We start from the raw sequence: 26,566 nt of genomic DNA on the forward strand, positions 1-26,566 counted from the left end.
TACTATTTTGATGTTTAACTTCAACATACTTGTGTTCAATGTAAACAAAACCTCAAGTTTTCACTTTTATTTTTCTTCTGATACTTTCTGCAAAAGAATGCTGTACGCCCATTTTTCAAAAGAGGCCAAAATAATATGATTGGGAGATATTCAAGGAGAGAAAAAAGGCACACACAGAGATCTGGTAAACCAGCTAAGAATGGAACAACTCTCCAAGTAGTCATAGGGGTTGCTGAAGGGTCTATAACCAGCAAATACCACCTGCCTATTATCTCACTTAGAAAGATGCATACCTTTGAAAGTGACAAAATTTAAGTCTTGTGTGGCCCTTTCACAACATGGCATCAACTACTGGGTAATTACCCCAAAGATACAGACATAGTGAAGAGAAGGGCCATATGCACCCCAATGTTCATAGCAGCATTGTCCACAATAGCTAAACTGTGGAAGGAGCAGAGATGCCATTCAACAGACGAATGGATAAAGAAGATGTGGTCCATATATACAATGGAATATTACTCAGCCGTCAGAAAGAATGATTATCCAACATTTGCAGCAACATGGATGGGACTGGAGGAGATTATGCTAAGTGAAATAAGTCAAGCAGAGAAAGACAATTATCATATGGTTTCACTCATTTGTGGAACATAAGAAATAGGAAGATCGGTAGGAGAAGAAAGGGAAGAATGAAGGGGGGGATAAGCAGAAGGGGAAATGAGCCATGAGAGACTATGGACTCTGAGAAACAAACTGAGGGCTTCAGAGGGGAGGGGGGTGGGAGATTGGGTTAGGCCGGTGATGAGTATTAAGGAGGGCATGTATTGCATGGAGCACTGGGTGTTATACGCAAACAATGAATCATGGAACACTACATTAAAAACTAAGGATGTACTGTATGGTGACTAACATAACATAATAAAAAATTTAAAAAAAGAAAATGGCATCAAAATTTGGACTATAAATCTTTCTTTATTCTCAAGTCACTGGACATTTTAGAGCAAAGATATTGATGGGCTCTTTCTCTCCTTTTTCCCTCCTTGTAACAGATGTTCATGGATTGTCCTTTAGTGGTCTCCATTTTCATCTTATTACTTTTCTTTGCTTCTGCTTGCTGACAGCTTTGTTCACTTTTTTAGATGTAGAGATGTTAGAGCAAGTACTACTTTTATTATCTAATTCACCACAAATAAAACAGCTATTTGGGGGCCCCTATGAGAATGATCTGGAAGGGCACAGTGACTGCAAATGCTATAGTGGAATCAGGAAGGTTTTACACACTTTATGCAGACAAAGCAGTGGTTCCATTCTTGCCATCTTGGAGGTGCAAGAATTGCAGTGCTCATGGTGTTGATTTTCTAGGGAAACATCATTAGCACAGAGGCAAAATCTGTACTCTTCTTCAATAGGAAGGATTATTTTGCTGGGTAGAATATTGGTGAAAATATGCACAGAAGACTGTTTTCAACCTGTCTTTCCATGTGTATAAAGCTCATGATTATCATAATCTATCTGGTAATTCAGCATGCAGAAGCTTGGAAAAAACGGATAAAGTTGGACTTCAAAAAAGAGGGGAAAATTCAGAATATGGGTAGTTCTTCTTGGTCTTGATCTTCTTTCCACATAATTTATTTCTTGAATGTAACAACTGGAGGTTCAGCAAAACCACCAAAAGGAGGACCTGTCACCATAATGATTCCCTCACCTTTATTTTCCTGTAAACATGTTCTGCATACTTCGAAGGCAGACTTCCCATCAAAGATGTGATGGTTAAACAAGGTATAATGGCAAAAACTATCTTTCACATAAAACTGGATACCAAAAATCAGTATCTAATAAAAGGCTTTAAATGTTAGACTCTTGTCACCTGATGCTTTCGACCTGATCAGCTCATGCAACCTTGGTGTTCCAACACAGAGTACTTTTCTGAATCCAAGGGTAGAAAGTAGGTCTACCAAGAACATGGACGGCGCTGGAGGAGACAATGCTAAGTGAAATAAGTCAAGCAGAGAAAGACAATTATCATTTGATTTCTCTCATCTATGGAACATAAGAACTAGGATGATCGGGAGGGGAAGAAAGGGATAAATAAAGGGGGGTAATCAGAAGGGGGAATGAAACATGAGAGACTACGGACTATGAGAAACAAACTGAGGGCCTCAGAGGGGACGGGGGTGGGGGAATGGGATAGACTGGTGATGGGTAGTAAGGAGGGCACGTATTGCATGGTGCACATGCAACCTTGGTGTTCCAACACATCATCGAACTTTACATCGGAAACCGGGGATGTACTGTATGGTGACTAACATAATATAATAAAAAATCATTTAAAAAAAAGGAACTGACAGCTCCTATCAGTAAACAAATACTAGGTATTTGTCTCCCTGTTTTCCAATGGATAAAGAAGTTGACTGGGTCTTTTTAACTGGGTGATAGAAATATCACCTACTTCCTGATGGTCATGATGCTTTTCCCAATCATCTGGCAATAGCAACTGCTGACATCTTTGACAAAACTTTCTCTGAGACCAGCGCAACTCAATAAACTTCACGTACCTTTCCTCACACTGTGTTCAGGATAGAGGAGGCTGACATCTTTGGTTATGAGCTTCTTGGGCAACAAATCTAGCTCCTGACAACTTTTAATCTTCCCATTGAAAAAAATTACAGTCTTTTCTATCTCTAAAGTGTGAGCAGGAATAAAACCTCCATGTTTATTCTTTCCTTTGGCTCATCTTTACAAACAGAAGAGTGGGTCCATGATGGTACAGCAGGGTGGGTGTGACAGTGTTGGAAGGAAGCACCACCTCCACTTTTGAGCTCCCCTGATGACCCTCCACTGCCTCCACTACCTCCACTGCTCCCAGCCAGTCCCTTTGGGTCACTATCTTCCCCCCAGACAGACTTTTATTTTTTAATTTTATTTTTAGGAAGATTGTATTTATTTATTTGAGAGAGAGGTAGAGAGAGAGAGAGCATGGGTGGGGGTAGGGGAGAGGGAGAAGTAGGTCCCCTGGAGCCTGATGCAGGGCTTGATCCCAGGAGCCTGAGATCATGACCTGAGCCAAAGGCAGATGCTTAACTGACTGAGTCATCCAGGCGTCCCATGGAAGACTTTTAAATACAGAGAATAAACTGGTGGTTGTCAGAGTGGAGGTGGGCAGGTGGGTCAGAGAAATAGATAAAGGCAATTAAGAGTACATTTATCATGTTGAGCACTGAGTAATGTATAGATTGTATAATCATTATATTGTACACCTGAAACTAATATAGCACAGTATGTTAATCATACGTCAATAAAAATGATTCTTTATATTTTAAAGGTATAAACTCAATCAGACAAGAAAAAAATGAGGCACTCATATTGATAAGGAATGAGTTAAAACTGCCACTATTTGTAGATGACATGATACTGTACTTAGAAAACCCTAAAGACTTCAGCTCCCCAAAAAACTATTAGAAGTAATAAATGAATTCAGTAAATATTCAGAATACAAAAGTAATACACAGAAATCAGTAATGTTTCTTTTAAAAAAGATTTTATGTACTTTTTTATTTGAGAGAGAGAGAAAAAATAGAATTTGAACGGGAGGAGGAGCACAGGGAGGGGGACAACCATACTCCATGCTGTGTGTGGAGCCCAATGTGGGGCTTGATCCCACCACCCTGAGATCATGACCTGAGCTGAAACCAAGAGTCCTACACTTAACTGACTGAACCACCCAGGTGCCCCCAGTAATGTTTTTATATGCTAATAAAGAAATAGCAGAAAGAGAAATTAAGAAAACAATTGCCACGCTCTCACACCATACACAAAGATAAATTCCAAATGGATGAAAGGCCTCGATGTGAGGCAGGAATCCATCAAAATCCTAGAGGAGAGCATAGGCAGCAACCTCTTTGACATCGGCCACAACAACTCTTTTCATGACACATCTCCAAAGGCAAGAGAAACAAAAGCAAAAAAGAACTTGTGGGACTTCTTCAAGATCAAAAGCTTCTGCACAGCCAAGGAAACAGTCAAACTAAGAGGTAGCCCATGGAATGGGAGAATATATTTGCAATGGACACTACAGATAAAAGACTGGTGTCCAAGATCTACAAAGAACTTCTCAAACTCAATACACGAGAAACAAATAAATCATAAAATGGGCGGAAGATATGAACAGACACTTTTCCAATGAAGACATACAAATGGCTAACAGACACATGAAAAAATGTTCAACATCATTAGCCATCAAGGAAATTCAAATCAAAACTACACTGAGATACCACCTTACACCAGTTAGAATGGCAAAAATTGACAAGGCAGGAAACAACACATGTTGGAGAGGATGTGGAGAAAGGGGATCCCTCCTACATTGTTGATGGGAATGCAAGTTGGCACAGCCACTTTGGAAACCAGTGTGGAGGTCCCTTAAAAAGTTAAAAATTGAGCTACCCTATGATCCAGCAATTGCACTACTGGGTGTTTACCCCAAAGATACAGACGTAGTGAAGAGAAGGTCCATATGTGCCCCAATGTTCATAGCAGCATTGTCCACAATAGCTTAATTGTGGAAGGAGCCGAGATGCCCTTCAACAGATGACTGGATTAAGAAGATGTGGTCCTATATGCAATGGAGTATTAGCCATCAAAAAGAACGATTTCTCAACATTTGCTGCAACATGGACAGGACTGGAGGAGATAATGCTGAGCAAAATAAGTCAAGCAGAGAAAGACAATTATCATATGGTTTCACTCATTTATGGAACATAAGAAGTAGGAAGATCAGTAGGAGAAGAAAGAGAAGAAGAAAGCGGCGGTTAAAAGAAGGGGGAATGAACCATGAGAGACTATGGACTCTGGGAAAAAAACTGAGGGCTTCGGGGGGGGGAATGGGATAAGCTGGTGATGGGTAGTAAGGAGGGCACGTAGTGCATGGTGCACTGGGTGTTATACGCAAGTCTTTAATCAAGGAACTTTATATCAAAAACTAGGGATGTACTGTATGGTGACTAACATAATATAATAAAAAAATATTATTAAAAAAGGAAAACAATTGCATTTATTTTTTAGTTTTAATTTCATTTTTAAAGATTTATTTATTTATTTGAAAGACAGAGTGGGAGTAGGGGCAGAGGGAGAGGGAAAGAGAATCTCAAGCAGACTGTGCTGAGCAAGGACCCCAATTCAGGACTCAATCCCATGACGCCAAGGTCATGACCTGAGTTGAAAGCAAGAGTCAGATGCTTAACTGACTGCACCCACCCAGACACCCCCATAATAATTTCATTTATAATTGCGTTAAAAATTTTGTCCAGGAACAAACTTAGCCAAGAAGATGAAAGACCTTTACTCTGAAAACCATAAAACTTTGATGAAAGAAATTGAAGATGACACAAATGGGAAGATATTCAATACTCATGGATTGGAAAATTTAATATTATTAAAATGTCCATACTACCCAAAGCAATCTACAGATTCAAAGCAATCTCTATCAAAATAACAATAGCATTTTTTACTGAACTAGAACAAATAATCCTAAAATTTGTATGGAACCACAAAAGATCCTGAATAGCTAAAGAAATCTTGAGAAAGATCAAAGCTGGAGGTATCACAATTTCAGATTTATATTTTAAGGTATACTCAAAGCTATAGTAATCAAAACAGTATGGCAATGGCATGAAAATAGACATGTGGATCAGGGGAACAGAGTAGAAAGCCCATATATAACCCACGATTATATGGGCAATTTATCTACAACAAAGGAGACAAGAATATATGATGGAGAAATGATGGTTTCTTCAATAAATGGTGCTGGAAAAACTGGACAGCTACACATAAAAGAATGAAACTGGTCCACTTTCTAACACCGTACACAAAACAAACTCAAAGTAGATTAAAGACCTAAATGTAAGACCTGAAACCATAAAAATCCTGGTTTTTTATGGGCAGCAATTTCCTTGACATCAGTCATAGAAACATTTTTCTAAGTATTTTCAAACATATTTGAAAACAATATTAAACTATTGGAATATATCAAAATAAGAAGCTTTTGCACAGTGAAGGAAATCAACAACAACAAAATGGAAGCCTACTGAATGGGAAAAGATACTTAGAAACATTATTTCTGGTAAGGGGTTAATATCCAAAATATATGAAGAACTTATACAACTCAACACACAAAAAACCCCAAAACAATTCAATTTATTTTTTTTATTTTTTCAGCAATTTTATTTACTGCCAGTGAAGTAAATTCCATTGCCCTAAGACTTCATTAATATGGTCTGAGTTACACAAGATAAAGAGTTCCTTCATATTGCACCAGTACATAAGATGGAAAATACATGTTTTGAATAGGTAGGTGTCCCTTTACCTTTCTCTGGTTTTGGTTCACACTCAGAGGTATTTTGTTCCTTTTAGTATATAAAGTCTGTTTTCCAGCATTTTAAAAAATTATGTTCAGTTAGCCAACATATCGTACCTCATTTATTTTTGGTGTAGTGTTCAACGATTGATTAGTTGTATATAACACCCAGTGATCATCACAACATGTGCCCTCCTTAACACCAATCACCTGGCTACCCCATCACCCCACCCCCTCCCTTCTGAAACCCTCAGGTAAAACAATTCAATTTAAAAATGGGGAGAGGGCTTGAATAGGCATTTTCCCAAAGAAGACATTCAGATGGCCAACAGACATATGAAAAGATGCTCAACATCGCTCATCATCAGGCAAATGCAAATCAAAACCACAATGAGATATTACAGATGTCAGAATGGCTAAATAAAAAAACACAAGAAATAACAAGTGTTGTTGAGGATGTAGAGAAAAAGGAACCCCTGTGCACTGTTGGTTGGAATGTAGATTGGTACACCTATTGTGGCAAACAGTATGGAGATTTCTCACAAAATTAAAGGTAGAATTACCATATGATTGAGTAATTTCACCCAAAGTACTTAACCCAAAGAAAATTAAAACAGTAATTTGAAAAGATATATGCACCCTTATGCTTACTGAGTTTTACTCACAATAGCCAAGATATGGATGCAACTTAAGTGTCCACTGATAGATAAATGGATAAAAAAGACGTGGCATATGTACACAATGGAATATTACACAGCCATAAACAAGGATGAGATCTTGTCATTGAAACAACATGGATAAACCTAGAAGGTATAATGCTAAGTGAAATAAGTCAGTCAGAGAAAGACAAATACCTTATGATTTTACTTGTATGTGGAATCTAAAAAATAAGACAAATGAATAAACAAACAAACAAAAAAGAATCAGACCTATAAATACACAGAACAAACTGATGGTTGGCAGAGGGGAGGGAGTTGGAGGGATGGGTAGAAGGGAGATGGGAGATACAAGCTTACAGCTATGGAATGAGTAAATCAAGGGAATAAAAGGCACAGCATAGGGAATCTAGCCAATGATATTGTATTAGTGTTGTGACAGATGGTAGCTGCACATGTGGTGAGCATATAATAATATATATAAAGCTTTTTGAATCACTGTATTGTACATCTGAAAGTAATGCAACATTGTGTCAACAAAAGTAAAAAAATTAAAATGGACTCAAATATTTATGGCATAAATGTTGTCTAGCATTTGCTTCAAAGTAATCTGGGATGGCAAATGCATGAGGAAATGCACATACTGATGTGAGAAATTAGGCCATGAATTGAAAATTGTTAAGCTGGAAGATGGGTGACACTTTGAGGTTCATTACTTTTTATTCTCTCAATTTTTGTATATGTTAGACTTTTTCTTTATAAAAATTAAATTGAATTTCTTTCCCTTAACTCTGAGATTATATGTCATAACCATCCTTTCTTTTTGGAAATGATGGTGAGAGGAGGGTTATTTGTAGTGTCTTTCTTTGACAAAGTTTTATCTGTCTCTTACAATTTTCTAAAGAATTAATTTTTTTGAGTAATTCTAGGTTCACAGCAAAACTGAAAGGAAGATACAGAGAGTTTCTATATACCCCTTCCTCCTATACATTCATAACTTCCCCTTTTATCATCATCCTCTACCAGAGTGGTACATTTTTTTCAATTAATGAACCTATATTGGCACATCACTATCTCCCAAACTCCATAGCTTGTATTAGGATTCACTCTTGGTGTCATACAGCATATATTTACTGCTCTAAAAATCCTCTGTGCTCTGCCTATTTATCACTTCCTCTCCCCTAACCTCTGGCAAACACTGATCTTTTTATTGTCTCCACAGTTTTGCCTTTTCTGGAATGTCATATAGTTGAAATAATGCATTATATAGCCTTTTCAGATTTGGCTTCTTTGACTTAGCAATATGCATTTAAGATTACTTTATGTTAATCATGACTTGATAGCTCATTTCTTTTCGGCACCTAATAATACTCCATTTTATGGAGGTACCACAATTTATTTATCAATTCACCCACTGAAGGATATTTTGGTTGCTTCTAAGTTTTGGCTTTTATGAATAAAGCTGCTATATGCATTCATGTACAGATCTTTATATGGTGTTAAAGATAACAAGAGCCAGACGAAGTTAGAGTGGGGAAGGCTCTAACCCATTAGAAAACATGCAGATTAGAGTGTGTACATACTGGTAGCCTTTTGCTTTTGATAACTGGATAAAATACAATCCATTTGCCAGTGAAAGAAATGTCTGGGAGAGCCACTTCCTTTCCTTGCCCCCCACTTTCACAGTTTTTCCAGGATTATGTTTCTGGTGAATGAAGCAAATGGCAACTGATTGGTCCAAATAAAACTAAAGGGTCCAAACCACTTTTTGTCTATTACATACTGCATTTTATCCTTTACATGGTTAGTCATGTTGTGTAAACAATAGAAAATGGCTTGAGAAGCAGACTTCACTCTCAACTTCTCAAGTAGTTTTCTTGGTGTTTTCAAAGTCCTGTTTCCAGGATTATGTTTCTGGTGACTTCTCAAGACAATGGCTTGAGAAGCAGACTTTACTCTCAAAACTCTCAAGCAGTTTTCTTGGTGTTTTCAAAGTCCATCTGAGTGGATAGATCATCCAACTTTCCTCCATCCAATTCTTTCTGAGTCTGAAGCTGTTAGTCCATGAAGACCTCTTTCATAATTTCCTTAGGAGTCATCCTAAAGAAGTTCTCTTTCTCTCAAGGGATGGCAAAAATACCACCAGGGGTTTAGGGCCTTGATGTGGGATCTAGGAGCATAGTCCAAGGCTTGGAAATTGGTTCAATTTCTTGAGTGGTTGTAGAAGATGCTGGTAATTGGGCATATTTACCAACCAGTTTAGTTCCTCAAGCCTCATCTGATTTTATTTGTGCTTCATCCTTCAGTTTTAACTAGAATGATATGGTGGGGTGTTAACAATGCCTCCAGAAGTTCTGCTATTTGGAGTCCTTTTTTTGACTGGAATAAAAGCTGCTGTCATGAATCTTCTGTTTCAGGACAAACCAAAATTGTGTACCACCCCAAAGTCACAGTGGCTATTGGTATAAATATCAACATTTGCTCCCTCTGCTCTTACACAAGTCCCAGTAAGAGCAATTAACTTGGCTACATGAGCTGATTTAACATTTGGCAGGGCTTAATATTCTAGAGATTTATATTGATCAATGATGGCATATCCAGCCTGGAAGGAGACATCTTCCTTCTGGATGTAGGCGTCATCAAGATGAAAAGTAAGATTAACTTGGAGGTGGGGTATTCTAATGAATCTAGTCCAGGACAGGATAATGATCTAATATTAATGATACAATTGTGGGGTGTCCCATCAGTGGGTAAAGGAAACAAGATGGCAGGGTTAAGATTCTGATGACAATGCATGGTGATGGGAGAGAGTAGTATTTCATGAGGTAAGCCGACACACAGACCAGTCCTGTATCTTCATTAAATAATAGGATCTGCATAGAATGAGGAACATGTATGTTAAGCAGATTACCTAATACTAAATCAGAGGTAGCTTGGACAAAATTGGCGGTTGCAGCCACCTCTTGAAGGTAAAGGAGAATGGTCTTAGCTACTGGTTATAAGTCCAAATGACAATATCCCAGAGGTCTTTGGTGTACAGTATGCTTCTGAGGTAGCACTCCCAGTTCTCTCATTCATGTACTAACAAGGAGCAAGGCAGGGAGTAATTTGGATGTCCAAGGGTGGGAGGTGAAAGTACAGAGACGTTAAGGTTCACAAAAGCATCTTTGAATGGGGGTTCCAGACTACTGGATTTGGGGATGATTCTCTAGTCACAAATACAGAGATGAGGCAATCATAGAGAAATTATGTATCCATACCCCACAAGATCCAGATAAACCTCCTGGTTGTTTTTTTTTTTTTTTCAGGGAGAGGAAAATGTTGGTAGTGAATTCTTGGTCTGTGGAGATAGTTTTACTTGCAGCTGAAATATCATGACCCAGAAATCAGACACATTTGATAGCAAAGTTGAATTTGTCTCTAGCCTTAGCCCTTTGCTGTTTATGCTTTAAGAAGGTATTCAGTGTCTAAGAGGGAATGGTTATGGGGCATCTGGGTGGCGTAGTCAGTTAAGCACCCAACTCTTGGTTTCAGCTCAGGTTGTGATCTCATGGTCTTAAGATCAAGCCCCAAGTCAGGCTCCATGCTCAGCATAGAGTCTACTTGAGATTCTCTCTATCTCTCTCCCTCTGCCCCTTCAACTCATTCTCTCTCTCTCAAATAAGTAAATAAATCTTTTTTAATAATAATTTTTTATTATATTATGTTAGTCACCATACAGTACATCCCAAGTTTTTGACGTAAAGTTCCATGATTCATTACGTGCGTATAACACCCAGTGCACCGTGCAATATGTGCCCTCCTTAATACCCATCACCAGCCTATCCCATTCCCCCACCTCTGTCCCCTCTGAAGCCCTCAATTTGCTAAATAAATAAATATTAACAAAAATTAAAAAAATAGAAGGGAGTTTTCATAACTGTCAGAACACAGAAAGAAGTCACCAAGGGAAATCTTGGTTTGACCATTTTATTGCTGTACCTTGAATCTTGGACTAACCAATAACTTCCCCAACCCTCACCCTCTTTTCTGGCCAAAATTGGAGTATTGCATGGACTAGAAATGGGGACTAGAAGTTTTTGTCTAAAAAGACTTGGATTATCGAGCAGAACTTCCCAAGTCCTTCTGGCTTTAAATGATATTGGGTAATCCTGGGGAGGGTCACAAAAGGATCTATTTTACCTAAAGAAGTTCTGCATGCCATATGCGCCAATACTGGTGATGTTTTCTGCCCATAAAGAAGAGGAAATTTCAATGGGTGATTTAAAGCTTCAGTGACCCATTTCTGGGTTCTCTCTTCTGTTCCATTGGTCTATGTGTCTGTTTTTGTGCCAGTACCATGCTGTCTTTGTGATCACAGCTTTGTAGTACAGCTTGAAATCCGGCAATGTGATGCCCCCAGCTTTGTTTCTCCTTTTCAATAATTCCTTGGCGATTCGGGGCCTTTTCTGTTTCCACACAAATTTAAGGGCTGTTTGTTCCAGTTCTTTGAAAAATGTCCTCAGTGTTTTGATCAGGATAGCACTGAAAGTGTAGATTGCTCTGGGTAGCATAGACATTTTAACTATGTTAATTCTTCCGACTCATGAGCATGGAATATTCTTCCATCTTTTTGTGTCTTCTTCAATGTGTTTCAAGAGTGATTTGTAGTTTCTAGAATATAGATCCTTTACCTTTCTGGTTAAGTTAATTCCGAGATAAGTATGACTTTTGGTGCTGTTGTAAATGGAATGGATTCCCTAATTTCTCTTTCTTCAGTCTCATTGTTCGTGTATAGAAATGCAACTGATTTCTGAGCATTGATTTTGTATCCCGCCACATTACTGAATTGCTCTATAACTTCAAGCAGTTTGGGGGTGGATTCTTTTGGGTTTTCCTTATAGAGTATCATGTCATCTGCGAAGAGAGACAGCTTGACTTCTTCTTTGCTGATTTGAATACCTTTTATCCCTTTTTTTTGTCTGATTGCTGTTGCAAGGACTTCTAGTACTATGTTGAATAAAAATGGCGAGAGTGGGCATCCTTGTCGTGTTCATGATCTTAAGGGAAAGGCTTCCAGCTTTTCCCCATTGAGAATGATATTTGCTGTTGGCTTTTCACTGATGGTTTTTATGAAATTGAGGAATGTACCCTCTATCCCTGCACTCTGAAGGGTTTTAATAAGGAAAGGATGCTGTATTTTGTCAAATGCTTTTTCTGCATCTGTTGAGAGGCTCATATGGTTCTTGAATCTTTTCTTGTTGATATAATCTATCACACTGATTGATTTGCGAATGTTGAACCACCCTTGCATCCCAAGGATGAATCCCGCATGGTCAGGATGGATAATCCTTTTAATGTACTGTTGGATCCTATTAGCTAGGATCTTGTTGAGAATTTTGGCATCCATATTCATCAGTGATATCAGTCTGTAATTCTCCTTTTTCAATGGGTCTTTGCCTGGTTTGGGGTTCGAGGTAATACTGGCCTCATAGAATGAGTTTGGTAGTTTTCCTTCTGTTTCTATTTTTTGAAACAGCTTCAGGAGAATAGGTATTATTTCTTCTTTGAATGTTTGGTAGACTTCCCTGGGGAATCCATCAGGCCCTGGAGTCTTGTTTTTTGGGAAGTTTTTGATCACTGCTTCAATCTCTTCATAATTAATTGGTCTGTTTAATAAATCAATTTCTTCCTGTTTCAGTCTTGGTAGTTTATACGTTTCCAGGAAGGCCTCCATCTCTTCCAGGTTGCTTAATTTATTGGCATAAATGTGTTGATAAAAGTTTCTAATGATCCTTCCTATTTCATTGGTGTTGGTTGTGACCTCTCCCTTTTCAATCATAATTTTATTAATTTGGGTCCTTTCTCTATTCTTTTGGATAAGTCTTGCGAGTGGTTTGTCTATTGTATTAATTCTTTCAAAGAACCAGCTTCTAGTTCTGTTGATCTGCTGTACTGTACTCCTGGTTTCTAATTCATTGATCTCTGCTTTAATCTTGATTAACTGCTTTCTTGTGCATGGATTAGGCCTGTTTTTCTGTTCCTGTTCCAGCTTCTTGAGGTGAGAATATAGAAATGGACCTTCGGCTCTTTGGGCAACTAATTTTTAACAAAGCAGGAAAAAACATCCAGTGGAAAAAAGACAGTCTCTTCAATAAATGGTGCTGGGAAAATTGGACAGCTACATGCAAAAGAATGAACTTGACCACTCTCTCCCACTATACACAAAGATAAACTCCAAATGGATGAAAGACCTCAATGTGAGACAGGAATCCATCAAAATCCTAGGGGAGAGCATAGGCAGCAACTTCTACAACATCAACCACAGCAACTTTTTTCATGACACATCTCCAAAGGCAAGAGAAACAAAAGAAAAAATGAACTTGTGTGACTTCGTCAAGATCAAAAGCTTCTGCACAGCCAAGGAAACAGTCAGAAAAACAAAAAGGCAGCCCACGAAATGGAGAAGATAATTGCAAAGACACTACAGATAAATTACAAAGACACTGGTATCCAAGATCTACAAAGAACTTCTCAAACTCAATACACAAGAAACAAATACACAAATCATAAAATGGGCAGAAGATATGAACAGACACTTTTCCATTGAAGACATACAAATGGCTCACAGACACATGAAAAAATGTTCAAAATCATTAGCCTTCAGGGAAATTCAAATCAAAACCACACTGAGATACCACCTTACGCCAGTTAGATTGGCAAAAATTGACAAGGCAGGAAACAACACATGTTGGAGAGGATGTGGAGAAAGAGGATCTGTCCTACATTGTTGGTGGGAATGCAAGTTGGTACAGCCACTCTGGAGAACAGTGTGGAGGTCCCTTAAAAAGGTTAAAAATTGAGTTACCCTATGATCCAGCAATTGCACTACTGGGTATTTACCCCAAAGATACAGACGTAGTGAAGTGAAGGGCCATATGCACCCCAATGTTCATAGAAGCATTGTCCACAATAGTAAATCGTGGAAGGAGCCGAGATGCCCTTCAACAGATGACTGGATTAAGAAGATGTTGTCCATATATAAAATGGAGTATTACTCAGTCATCAAAAAGAACGATTTCTCAACATTTGCTGCAACATGGATGACACTGGAGGAGATAATGCTGAGCAAAATAAGTCAAGCAAAGAAAAACAATTATCATATGGTTTCACTCATTTATGGAACATAAGAAGTAGGAAGATTTGTAGGAGAAGAAAGGGAAGAAGAAAGCGGGGGTAAACAAAAGGGGAATGAACCATGAGAGACTATGGACTCTGGGAAACAAACCGAGGGTTTCCGGGGGGGGATTGGGATAGGCCAGTGATGGGTATTAAGGAGGGCACACATTGCATGGTGCAGTGGGTGTTATACGCAAGTCTTGAATCATGGAACTTTACATCAAAAACTAGGGATGTACTGTATGGTGACTAACACAATATCATAAAAAATATTATTATAAAAATTAAATTTTCAATGAAATAGGTGTTAGGTTGAAGGTGGAAAGGAACTCAGGGAAGTTGGACAAAGCCATTAGAGAACAGAGATGTGAAAGAGGGGAGCCAGGGTCCTGTAGAAGGAATTCTTTGGAAGCATAATGAATTTTTATACCCAAATTTATGAGAATATCCATTCCTAACAGGTTTAATAGAGTGGTAGAACTGAGAAGAAAGTTGTGTTGAGCTTAAAGAAGTCTCACAGAAATAATGAGGAGCTGGGATAGAGGCAAATCATGACACGACTCATCAAAATCGACTACTGATAAAGTTTGGTGACTCTAAACAATGGTAACAAGAAACTAGGAAGTATTTTTCAATGGATTAATACTTTTTAAAATATTTTAATTCCAGTGTAGTTAGCATATAGTGTTGTATTAGTTTCAGGTGTACAATATAGTGATTCAACAATTCCATACATCACACTGTGCTCATCATGACAAGTCCACTCCTTAATCCCCATCACCTGTTTTCACTCATCCCCCACCACCTCCCCTCTGGTAACCACCAGTTTGTTCTCTAACGTTATGAGTCTGTTCCTTGGTGTGCCTCCTTCTCCATGATGATTATTTTGTTTCTTAAATTCCACATGTATTTGTCTTTATCTGACTAGTACCATATTGCTTTAATTATTACACCTTTGTAATATAACTTGAAAGAAACTAGGAATTATTAAGAGGGGAATGGATTGCACTGGTATCAGTGAGAAATGTGGTAGGGCACCCTTACACTTGCAGGGGTATTTCCCCTTGCAAGTTTAACTACAGCTGAGGGCATTGGCCATTTACCTTCCCAGAGGAGAGTCTAATTTCCTGGTGAGGAGGAGACTTGAGCTTCCTCTTGTCTCTGAAGTTCCCAGTGTCCTTTTTTCCCTACAATTTTGATAAGAGTCCTGATCAACGGGAACATGATTTTGGGGCTTGCCATATATTAAAATTTTCAGGTCTTTCTAGTTATTTTTTAATTGCAATACCATAAGCTTGTGTTGTGTATTTTCCATTTTTTTAAAAAAATACTATCTTCATAATGCTGGGCTAATATCTGGAACTCAGACATGTTTTCATTTTGCTAAATTAATGTTCTTTTTCTCTGTAACGTATCATTGAACTCCAGTCTAAGACCATTTATAAAGTTTGTGGCCAGATCAGAGGCTGTTTGGGAAGTCAGTTCCAGCCCCAAATGCTCTTTACATGTTGCTTTTAATGGATGACAATACTTAGCTAAAGTTTTATCTCTTTATTGTTTACAATTTTGAATACATGACTGATCAACTTTGGTGGACTAAACCTGAGAAATGGTCCTAGTAATTTTTTTTCCTATGGGAATCACAGGGTTGTCTGAGACCCTTGAAGGGCTTCAGGAACGGTGTTCCATTCGGCTTTTCAAACCAAAGGGAGGCAACTCCAGGGCTGACCAATGGGTAGATAAGGTAATATAAATCAGGGAATCATGGAGAATATACTCCCAGAACCATTCTAAATTCACTAAATATTTTTCTTTCTTCCTGAGGGTCAGGAACGTCCTTGATGATGGCATGTATTTTGGACCAAGACCAACGTTTACATGTTATGTCTTATGTTGACCTCACTGGAGAACAAGTATTGGCTGCACCCTGGGCTTCATCTATAAGAGATGAAGGCCCACGGAATCTTACAGTTACAGGAAGTTGAGGGGCTAGGGATGCCCTTGGTGAGGGACATTCTGGGAGAGGAAGATATAAACAAGAGCTGGGAGAGGAATAGGAGGGTGCTGTGGAGGATGCTAGGGAGTTTACTGGGTCAGAAAAAAATTTTCTGAAGACATTGTTTAAGAATATCAATAGTTTGTATGAGTTTTTATTTATTTAGCCATTTTTTGGCTTTTTCATACCAAGAGAGAAAAGCAGACTATTGTATTGTGCATCTGATATTCTTGTTCCTTTTTGCTCTAGTACTCCCTGTAAGTGAAGCAATTTAGGCATATCCTAGGAGCCCCAGAGGGGCCATTGTACCTAAAGAGAGGTTTTAAGTAAAGTTTTGCCAAGTTTTGTCAGATGGTATTAGGGCCATAATGGTGAAGCATACAGTCAGCAGTTGAGAAATTCCCATGTTACTGACTAATGATAACTTTACACTTATGAACAGAGAAACTTGAGATTCTAACCCAGCCTCTGTTTTCCTGGGACTCAAACCCAGATACTTAGAAACAGTTGTTTGCCGGAATTCTAACTCAGTTGTTACAAACAGAGAAACCTGGGACTCTACCTGGCTTCTGCTTGTCTGGAACTCTAACCCAGCTTCTAGAGAATACTCAGAATCTTAAGAATAAAAATCTATCCTCACTGTGATTCAATGGACATTTATCTGGAGCACTGGATTTTGTTTGGAATCAGATTCACTACCGGATAGCCAAATGAACAAGAAGACTGGAGAAAAAAAGGCCTTGGTGGGAGCTGAGAGTTTTTAATTCCTTTGGGTAAATACCAAGGAATGCGATTGCTGGATCATAGGGTAAGAGCATGTTTAGATTTTTTTTGAAAGATTTTATTTATTTATTTGAGAGAGAGAGAGCCAGAGAGAGGGAGGGTGAGAGCACGAGTGGGGGGAAGGGGCAGAGGAAGAGGGAAAAGCAGACTCCCTGCGCAGCAGAGACCCTGACTGGGCATGGATCCCAGGACTCCAGGATCAGGACCTGAGCTGAAGGCAGATGCTTAACTGACCAGGCACCCCAAGCATGTTTAGTTTTGTAAGAAAACATCAAACCTTCTGCTAAAGTAGCTGTATCATTTTGCATTCCTACCAGCAATGACTGAGAGTTCTTGTTGCTCCAAATTCTTGCCAGCATTTGATATCACCTCACAGTGTTTTAAAGTGTTCTTTGGCCTTTGAAGTCCTAAACTTGGAATGGAATGTTTTGCCACTTACTCATTTTGTCTGAGATGTCCTTTTCCTTCTCTTTGGCAAACTCTTACCTACATTTTAGGTTCTAACTCCTCCTGGAACCCTGCCCCATCCATTCCTCTGTGCTCTAACAGTTTTCCTTTGCTTGTATTTTTGTTTCCTTTACAGACTGGGTGTGGGTCTGATTATATGAGGCCACAAACATATACTGAAAAGATTGTTGGTGCCAAAACCTGTTCTGGACTGGAAATATAGAATTAGTTATGGTCCATATCAATGAGTGTTGCTGTAGAACTAAATGAGTATAAAGTCTTTAGCACAGTGCCTGGGACTGTGTTAAGTACTCAGTAAATGTTAGCTATTACCATCATTATCACCACCACCACCACCATCATCATCTTTCCATGTCAGTTTATAAATATATAGCCCATCTTTAACTGATCAAATCACCCTCCCTAGAGATGCTTTTAATTTTTCGTTATTGCAAACAAATTAGCAAGGTTTATACTTGTTTCTATATGCTTTCCTGAAAGTTTCTTTCCCCCCTCTAGATCAAAGGTTCTTTAAGTGTTGTCCCAAACCAGTTAGCATCAACATTACTCTGAAGTTTTTCGAAAGGCAAAATTTCAGGCTCATTCCAAATCCACTGAATCAAAAATTCTGCTAGTGGGTGGCCTCAACAGCCTGCGTTTTAACAAGCCCTCTTGGTGATTCTAATGCACTGCTCTTGCGGAGCCAACAGGATATATGCATTTTTAAAATTGTAACAGACACTATCAAACAGCCCTCCAAAAAAGGCACAAGCTTTCACTTACATGTATACTAAGGTGTCATTTAGAACATTGTTTCTGAAAGGATTTAAATATTCCTTCCCAATCTAGCTCCCCATCTCAATCGACCTGCCCCTCCAGCTTGGCTGGATTGCATCAGCCTTCCGCGAGTCCCGCCTCTGTAGATGCGCACACGCAAGATTGATGGGGATTGAGTAAAAGCGACCGGATATTATCCGGAGGAGTAAGACGTCCAACGGGCGGGGCTTTGATTCCCACGCTTCCAGGAGGGAGGTGGGAAGAGTCAGAAAGGGGCGGTATCTATCTCAGCAGTGGGTGGGACAAAGGCAGACCAAGGAGTAGTGAGTTGTGGGGTTGGCATTTTTTCTTGGATTCTTCTCTCAGAACCACGAGTTTGCCTGAATCTCTCTTTTTAAAGCATCAGAAAAGGAAAAAGGGAAAAGGGAGAACTTCGGAGCTTGAAGTTCCGCCCTACTGTGGCAGTGGCAGCCAATTGGCCAGTAGTGGGGGCGCGTGCGAACCAGTGAGAATGACGAAATCATGCTGATAAGAGCCAAGAGAGTGGCTTTAGGGGAGGGCGGATCCCGGAAAAGAGTAGCCGGGTCGGATAAATCCGGGCCTAGCCCAGGGTGGAACGCCAATTAGGAGATGGAGAGCTTTAGAAGAGGAGAGAGGGGGTCCTCTTGGACGCGCTGAGAATTAGACTGGGGCTGGACCCCAGAGGGCGGAAGCCGCTGCCCAGAAGTAGGTTAGAGCCACCCAAGAGTAGGTAGTCGGGTGGCCGCCAGGGGGTGACCGTGCCTGCCTACTGCCGCAAGTGGGCCACACAGACTAACCCATACATTTTGAAACCGTTTATTTTTTGTATTTCTTTCCTTTTCTGCCCTATCCTCTCACAGAAGAAGGACCATGGGTGATTCACCTGTGGAATCCCCAGGACTTAACGATGGGCCCGTTATAAAAAAGGCACATAATTAAGATGACTGATTGAAGGAGAAGACAAAGAAAAAAAAGCGGAAAAAAAGCTCAGAGATGTTTATAGTTTACATAAAGAAAGTTTAGTCCTTTTAATTTTCATAGAAAAGACAGTTTAATGCAGTCCGAGTGTACACATAACCCTGTATCCTTAGTTACAGCATAACAAATTTTCCCCGTTGCTATACAATCTCCACAGCCACCATTCCTCGGTAATGGTTATAGAATGTTCCATCAGACAACTGTGCCACGATCCATTTAACCCTTCTCATGTTGGATATTAAGACTACTTCTCTGTTTGACCATCAGAAAATAGACCTGTAAGAAATAGTTTTGAGCTTAGAGCTTTTCCTGTTTGGAAGTGGGAGTGGGTGGATATTGATTTAGGATCACAATTACTGGAAAAATGGCATGAACATATTTTAGGCTCTTGTCGACCTGCTTCCCTGAAAGGGATTGTACCCATTGACAGTGGAGGTCAAAGACAATTATCATATGGTTTCACTCATTTATGGAACATAAGAAATAGGAAGATCGGTAGGAGAAGAAAGGGAAGAAGAAGGGGGGGTAAAGAGAAGGGGGAATGAACCGTGAGAGACTATGGACTCTGAGAAACAAACTGAGGGCTTCAGAGGGGATGTGGGTGGGGGATTGGGATAGGCTGGTGATGGGTATTAAGGAGGGCACATATTGCATGGAGCACTGGGTGTTATACGCAAACAATGAATCATGGAACACTACATCAAAAACTAAGGAGGTACTGTATGGTGACTAACATAACATAATAAAAAATTATTATTAGAAAAACACCACAAATCCAAAACCAATCCTAGTGAACTCCAGGTCTTGTCTGTCTCCAGGCTGGTTTTAGTTTCTCCATCCTTCAGCAGTGCTTAAGTTTATTATTAGTTCTGAACTTTGGGGCAAGACAGACACACATCAAAGGTTTAGGGACAACTTTAGCAACTGCAACAGCTGATACTGTGAGCCGTGCTGCTCAGGTTTCAAGCTTGGGCAACTAGAGTGGATGAACTTATCTTATTGAGACAGGGAATCTGAGAAGAGGAACAGGTTTGGGAGGGGGCAGATGAGATGAGTTTTAAATATGTTTAATTCAAGGTGACTTTGGGACACCTAAGGGGAGGTATCCAGGAGACAGGCATATAAATGGATAAACAACAGTCTTTGCCCTTCTCTGATCTCCCAGAACTCCCTATCTGTGGATCTCTCATGGCTTAGGTTGCTTTTTTCCTTGCACTATTCTGGGAGCTCCTTGAGGACAGGATAAGGGCCTGATTCATTTGTGTGTTCCTCTTCCCAGTGCCTAGCACAGTCCTTTACACCTGGGAGACCTTAAAAGTCTATTACGAATGAAGGAACTTCATTGATCTTAATTGGATAATTCCTGTAATAGTAGTAGCAGCAGCAGCAGCAGTAGTAGTAGTAGTAGTAGTAGTAGTAGAAAATGTTTGGAAGCTTGAAAGTTATGGGAAGGCTTCCTATAGGACGTGGTGTAATGTTACTGTTAATAATCATGACCATTTCTTGAACACTTACCATGTACCAGTCACTGTGCTACACAAATGCATCAGAAATGCCCCTTCTAGGGGCGCCTGGGTGGCACAGCGGTTAAGCGTCTGCCTTCGGCTCAGGGCGTGATCCCGGCGTTATGGGATCGAGCCCCACGTCAGGCTCTTCTGCTATGAGCCTGCTTCTTCCTCTCCCACTCCCACTGCTTGTGTTCCCTCTCTCGCTGGCTGTCTCTCTCTCTCTGTCCAATAAATAAATAAAATATTTAAAAAAAAAAAAAAAAAGAAAAAAAAGAAATGCCCCTTCTAATGATGTACTGTATGGTGACTAACATAACATAATAATAAAAAAAGAAGTGCTCCTTCTTGCCTGTCATTCTTTACCCCCTCTGGGAGAATCTATTCTACTTACAGTTCCTGCTAAATGGTCAAATAAGGCCTAGCTATGTTCTATGTCCTCTCCTCTTTTAGAGTACAGCTGATTGTACCTGATCCAAGGATAGCCCCACAACCTGTGAGTTCTATCACCCAGCTTGAAAAGATGAGGTGGGCCAATCAGATTGCTTTTTTGAGAATATGAACTAAGATTCAGAGAGGAGTTGCCAGTTCATGGTGGGTAGTTGATCCAATAGGTCCAGTAGACCAGGATGCTGCTGAAAGATGAGCATTATGGACCTGGTCAAGGGCCAGCTGAAATTCTTAGTTGAGAGAGGAGAATGGGGGAAATGTGCAGAGAGAAGTAGAAAACCAGTGTATTTTTAAAAAGCTTCCTAGTTTGAAAAAATTATAGATCTACAGGAAGTTGCAAAATATAATAGAAAAAGTACTTATACTCTTTATACAGCTTCCCCCAATGGTCATAACTTGTGTTAATAAAATACAGTATCAAAGTCAGGATATTGACATTGGTGCAATCTATAGGTCTTCTTCAGATTTTAACAGTTTTTACATGCATTGATTTTCATGTATTTGTCTGTATGTGTGTATGTAGTTCTTTGCAATTTTATCATTCTATGTATAGATTCATGTAACTACTATAACAATCAAGATTTAGAATTTTTCTGTCACTGCAAAAGAACTGTCTCGTGCTACTACTCTTTTACAGTCATACTTTTCCCCCTGCCATTATCCATATCCCCTGGAAAACACAAATATATTCTCCATCTCTATAATTTTATCATTTTGAGAGTGGTATATAAACTGGATCATATAATATGTGACATTATGAGATTGGCCTTTTTTTCACTCAGCATAATGCCCTTGAGATCCATCCTGGTTGTTGGGTATATCAGTAGCTAATTACTTTTTATTGCAGAGTGACATTCTATTGTATGGGTTTATCACATTTTGTTTACACATCAGTTAAAGAACATTTGGGTTATTTCCAGTTTTTGGCTATATCAAATAAATCATATACAGATTTTTGTATATATGTAAGTTTTCACACTCTGACATAAATGCCCAGGAGTGTGATTGCTGGATCATATGGTAAATATGTGTTTCGGTTTTAAGGAAACCAGTAAATTATATTCCAGAATGTCTGTACCATTTTATATTCCCACTAGCAATGTATGAGAGATCCAGTTTTTCTGTATAATAACCAAAAATTTGTATTGCTACTACTTTAAGATGTGTGTAGTAGTATCTCATCATGGATTTAAGTTGCATTTACCTAATGGATAATAAAATTGAACACTTTTAATGTGCTTATTTGCAATCGGTATGGTTTTTTTGGTCTTTATTTAAATTGCAGTTAGTTAACATGCAGTGTAATATTAGTTTCAACTGTACAACATAGTAATTCAACACATCCAAACAATACTCAGTGCTCATCACAAGTGCACTCCTTAATCCCTACCACCTCTTTAACCCATCTCCCCACCTACCTCCTTTCTGTTAACCATTAGTTTGTTCTCTACAATTAAGATCTGTTTAATGGTTTGCCTCACTCTTTTTTCCCCTTTGCTTGTTTCTTAATTTCACACATGAGTGAGATCATATGGTATTTGTCTTTCTCTGACTGACTTATTTCACCTAGCATGATACTTTCTAGCTCTATCCATGTTGTTGAAAATGGAAAGATTTCAATCTTTTTGATGGTCAAGTAATATTCCATTATAGATATCTTCTTTATCCATTCATCAATTGATCGACATTGGAGCTGATTCCATAATTTGGCTATTGTGGATAATGCTGCTATAAACTTAGGGTACATGTAACCCTTTAAATTAGTATTTTTGGATTGTTTGGGTAAATACTAATTGCTGTATTATAGGGTAATTCTATTTTTTTCTTTAAACATGCTGTCGTGTTATTTCTTTTTTTTTCATTTTTTTTATTATATTATGTTAGTCACCATACAGGACATCCCTGGTTTCTGATGTAAAGTTCGATGATTCATTAGCTGCGTATAACACCCAGTGAACCATGCAATAAGTGCCCTCCTTAATACCCATCACCAGTCTATCCCATTCCCCCACCCCCTCCCCTCTGAAGCACTCAGTTTGTTTCCCAGAGTCCATGGTCTCTCATGGTTCATTTCCCCTTCTGTTTACCCCCCCTTTCTTCTAACTTTTCTTCTCCTACTAATCTTCCTACTTCTTATGTTCCATAGATGAGAGAAATCATATGATAATTGTCTTTCTCTGCTTGACTTATTTCACTTAGTTATCTCCTCCAGTGCCGTCCATGTTGCAGCAAATGTTGAGAATTCGTTCTTTCTGATGGCTGAGTAATATTCCAATGTATGTATGGACCACAACGTCTTAATTCAGTCATCTGTTGAAGGGCATCTCGGTTCTCCCAACTTTGGCTATTGTGGACAATGCTGCTATGAACATTGCGGTGCATATGGCCCTTCTCTTCACTACATCTGTATCTTTGGGGTAAACACCCAGTAGTGCAATGGCTGGGTCATAGGGTAGTTCAATTTTTAACTTTTTAAGGGACCTCCACACTGTTTTCCAGAGTGGCTGTACCAACTTGCATTCCCACCAACAATGTAGGAGGGATCCCCTTTCTCCACAACCTCTCCAGCAGTTGTTGTTTCTTGCCTTGTCTATTTTTGCCATTCTAAATGCGTAAGGTGGTATCTCAGTGTGGTTTTGATTTGAAATTCCCTGATGGCTAATGATTTTGAACATTTTTTCCATGTGTCTGTTAGCCATTTGTATGTCTTCATTGGAAAAGTGTCTGTTCATATCTTCTGCCCATTTTATGATTTGTTTATTTGTTTCTCGTGTATTGAGTTTGAGAAGTTCTTTGTAGATCTTGGATACCAGTCTTTTATCTGTAGTGTAATTTGCAAATATATTCTCACATTCTGTGGGCTGCCTCTTAGTTTTTTTGATGTTTCCTTGGCTGTGCAGAAGCTTTTAATCTTGATGAAGTCCCACAAATTCATTTTATCTTTTTTTCTCTTGCCTTTGGAGATGTGTCATGAAAAAGGTTGCTTTGGCCGATGTCGTAGAGATTGCTGCCTATGTTCTCCTCTAGAATTTTGATGGATTCCTGTCTCACATTGAGGTCTTTCATCCATTTGGAGTTTATTTTTGTGTATGGTGTGAGAGAGTGGTCAAGTTTCATTCTTTTGCATGTAGCTGTCCAATTTTCCCAGCACCATTTATTGAAGAGACTGTCTTTTTTCCACCGGATGTTTTTTCCTGCTTTATCAAAGATTAGTTGCCCAAAGAGCCGAGGGTCCATTTCTGGGTTCTCTATTCTGTTCCATTGGTCTATGTGTCTGTTTTTGTGCCAGTACCATGCTGTCTTTGTGATCACAGCTTTGTAGTACAGCCTGAAATGCGGCATTGTGATGCCCCCAGCTTTGTTTTTCCTTTTCAACAGTTCCTTGGAAATTCGGGGTCTTTTCTGTTTCCATACAAATTTAAGGACTATTTGTTCCAGTTCTTTGAAAAATGTCCTCGGTATTTTGATCGGGATAGCATTGAAAGTGTAGATTGCTCTGGGTAGTATGGACATTTTAACTATGTTAATTCTTCCAATCCATGAGCATGGAATATTTTTCCATCTTTTTATGTCTTCCTCAATATCTTTCAAAAGTGATCTATAGTTTCTAGGATATAGGTCCTTTACGTCTCTGGTTAAGTTAATTCCAAGGTAACGCATGGTTTTTGGTGTTATTGTAAATGGGATGGATTCCCTAATTTCTCTTTCTTCAGTCTCGTTATTCGTGNGGGATAGCATTGAACGTGTAGATTGCTCTGGGTAGTTCTGGTAGCTCTGGACATTTTAACTATGTTAATTCTTCCAATCCATGAGCATGGAGTATTTTTCCATCTTTTTGTGTCTTCTTCAATATCTTTCAANAATATCTTTCAAAAGTGATCTATAGTTTCTAGCATATAGGTCCTTTACGTCTCTGGTTAAGTTAATTCCAAGGTAACGCATGGTTTTTGGTGTTATTGTAAATGGGATGGATTCCCTAATTTCTCTTTCTTCAGTCTCGTTATTCGTGTATAGAAATGCAACTGATTTCTGGGCATTGATTTTGTATCCTGCCACCTTACTGAATTGTTCTATAACTTCTAATAGTTTGGGAGTGGATTCCTTTGGGTTTTCCATATATCAGTATCATGTCATCTGTGAAGAGAAACTTTTTGACTTCTTCTTTGCCGATTTGGATAACTTTTACCCTTTTTGTTGTCTGATTGCTGTTGCAAGGACTTCTAGTACTATGTTGAATAATAATGGAGAGAGTGGGCATCCTTGTCGTGTTCCTGATCTTAAGGGAAAGGCTTCCAGCTTTTCCCCATTGAGAATAATGCTTGCAGTAGGCTTTTCATAGATGGCTTTTATGAGATTGAGAAATGTACCCTCTATTCCTACACTCTGAAGGGTTTTAATCAGGAAAGGATGCTGTATTTTGTCAAATGCTTTTTCTGCATCAATTGAGAGGATCATATGGTTCTTGAGTCTTTTCTTGTTGATATGATGTATCACATTGATTGATTTGCGAGTGTTGAACCATGCTTGCATCCCAGGTATGAATCCCACTTGGTCATGATGGATAATCCTTTTAATGTACTGTTGGATTCTATTAGCAAGGATCTTGTTGAGGATTTTGGCATCCATATTCATTAGAGAAATCGGTCTGTAATTCTCCTTTTTGAGGGGGTCTTTGCCTGGTTTGGGGATCAAGGTAATATTAGCCTCATAGAATGAGTTTGGTAGCTTTCCTTCTGTTTCTATTTTTTGAAATAGCTTTAGGAGAATAGGTATTATTTCTTCTTTGAANAATAGGCTTTTCATAGATGGTTTTTATGAAATCGAGGAATGTACCCTCTATCCCTACACTCTGAAGGGTTTTAATCAGGAAAGGATGCTGTATTTTNGTCAAATGCTTTTTTTGCATCTATTGAGAGAATCATATGATTTTTGAATTTTTCTTTCTGGATAAAATCTAAGACCCTGATCAATTTGCGAATGTTGAACCTCCCTTGCGTCGCAGGGATGAATCCCACTTGGTCATGATGGATAATCCTTTTAATGTACTGTTGGATTCTATTAGCCAGGATCTTGTTGAGGATTTTGGCATCCATATTCATTAGAGAAATCGGTCTGTAATTCTCCTTTTTGAGGGGGTCTTTGNGGGTTTGGGGATCATGGTAATGTTGGCCTCATAGAATGAGTTTGGTAGGTTTTCTTCTGTTTCTATTTTTTGAAATAGCTTTAGGAGAATAGGTATTATTTCTTCTTTGAATGTTTNCTTTGAGTGTTTGGTAGAATTCCCCAGGCAAACCATCCGGGCCTGGAGTTTTGTTTTTTGGAAGGTTGTTTATCACTGTTTCAATCTCTTCATAATTCATTGGCCTGTTTAAAAAATCAATTTCTTCCTGTTTCAGTCTTGGTAGTTTATAGGTTTCCAGGAAGTCCTCCATCTCTTCCAGATTGTTTA

General features: G+C 38.9%; 1 pseudogene; it reads right to left on the bottom strand.

Annotated features, from left to right (window-relative positions):
• Positions 1–955: 955 nt before the first annotated feature.
• LOC100484318 lies at positions 956–19,392 on the bottom strand (annotated as a pseudogene).
• Positions 19,393–26,566: the final 7,174 nt, after the last annotated feature.

The sequence above is a fragment of the Ailuropoda melanoleuca genome, chromosome X, assembly GCF_002007445.2.
Source record: "Ailuropoda melanoleuca isolate Jingjing chromosome X, ASM200744v2, whole genome shotgun sequence".
In the NCBI taxonomy this organism is placed as follows: Eukaryota; Metazoa; Chordata; class Mammalia; order Carnivora; family Ursidae; genus Ailuropoda; species Ailuropoda melanoleuca.